The 1,761-nt window shown below is 41.1% G+C and overlaps 1 long non-coding RNA gene across 1 annotated transcript; it reads left to right on the top strand.

Annotated features, from left to right (window-relative positions):
- Positions 1-787: 787 nt before the first annotated feature.
- Positions 788-1,761, top strand: LOC120321568. The gene is made up of 2 exons (XR_005561267.2): positions 788-1,224; positions 1,302-1,761. It is a non-coding gene; the product is annotated as an uncharacterized LOC120321568 (long non-coding RNA).

Raw genomic sequence — 1,761 nt, 5'->3', positions numbered from 1 at the left:
GATGTGCCAGACATATGACCACAACCGAATCAACTATAGGCCCTTGGACTACATCCTGAATGGGATAGAAGCACCGAGCTTACGAACTCCCTTTATGTTCCGTCTTTGTGTGGCCCCTTGAACACTTGTCAATTCGGACTATTCATGGTTCTCGCCTGCTGTGGTTCAACAAGGGACATGCATAAAATTGTCCATGATTTCGTCTGACAACACAGGCAACTTGGCCAAAAAGCAGAGGAATGGCGTAGGCATAGGGAGGGGGTGAGGTGGCGATGTCGGTGGCTGACACATGTCATCAAATTTGTGGGCTGCGTCTATGCGTATGCAACAAATTTCACACAACTACTGGCGAGCGCCCAGCTGCAGAGATGTCGGCTAAGAAATTATGTCGGTGAAGTCGAAACCAATCCCTCTTTGCAAGGAATTTCCCATTGCAGCTGGCAAATTAATTACTTAATTAAATTTATTGACTTGTTTAAGTTAATTTAGACGCCAAGTTGTCGGACATTTCATTCGATTTACCACAATGCAATCAAAAATTGAGACAAGCCTGTAACATGTGCGTACGTACATATGTATGTATGTTGGCTGAGCCAAATCAATTTACGCACACAGGAGAAAAATTCTATTAACAATTGTTTAGGCCAATTGGCAGGACATCAGGGCAAAATCAAGAGCCGCAAAATTTCGTCTAGTCTCTCAATGAATTTTGCATTTGGCAGATGACAAAACGTGTTGGTTTAGCTGTTGGCCAGAGACGAAAATAATGAAATGCTTGTTTGACCGAGAGCCCATTGAATTGATTTTTACCTGCTGACTAATAACTTTTGACAGGACTAAACAAGAACAGCAAAAAAAAAAAAAAAGCACAAAAAAGTAGTTCACATATGTATGAACCAGGAGCAAAAGGCCAAACAGGCAAACAAACGATGGCAAATATTTGGGGTGCCAGCACACAGGAAATTGTTGCATCGAGTTGGCCATATTATGTAAATCACTGCCATTGACAGCCGCCACAACAACAACCAAAACAACAAGAGCAGGGGCAACAAAAACGAAAGCAACAGAAGCCACAATTTTCAGCAGGAAGAGCAACAAAATATTGTGTGTGCAAAGCCCGAAAACCACTTTGGGCCCAACTTATTTGTGGCTAACAAATTTGCATGCATTGACGCATCATCATCGCAGTTGCCAATTCATCTGGATACTCGTATACGTCAATGTGTAAGTATATATCTGTGTGTGTGTGCTGTTTGGGCCACTTGGCTGAAATTTCCCTTTTTTTCTCTGTTCGCCACAAGGACAACACTGGAGACTTTGGCTGCGATTGCAAATCTTGGGCAAATCAATAGAAGTTGTAAAGAGCTGGGAAAAGCGTCCTCAATGTGTCAGCTCAAATGTCAATTTGTTGGCCAGGATTTCCAGGATATCGATGGTACAACTGACAAAACACAAAACTTGCTAGTTTTTGAGACTGATTGAGGGCGGTATTGTAGGAGTCAGCAAAGACATTTGTAAAAAGTGAGATACAAGATAAATCCCATTTGGTGTTAGAGAACTGGACTATCAGATACCCGTTACACAGTTACTCATGGGTGCAACTTGGCTACTGATCCTGATCAAGATTGTATATACTTTTTAGGGTTGGATACACTAGTATACTAATGAAATCTATGAAAAACGTGCAATTATCTTGGATTTATTACCAAGTGTCACTTTAGGGAAACAAATTAAATCCATTATATTTAAAGTACCCATTTA

The sequence above is a fragment of the Drosophila yakuba genome, chromosome 3L, assembly GCF_016746365.2.
Source record: "Drosophila yakuba strain Tai18E2 chromosome 3L, Prin_Dyak_Tai18E2_2.1, whole genome shotgun sequence".
NCBI classification, from domain to species: Eukaryota; Metazoa; Arthropoda; class Insecta; order Diptera; family Drosophilidae; genus Drosophila; species Drosophila yakuba.
Note: the sequence above shows the minus strand (reverse complement) of the source record. Positions and strands in the feature narration are given on the sequence as shown.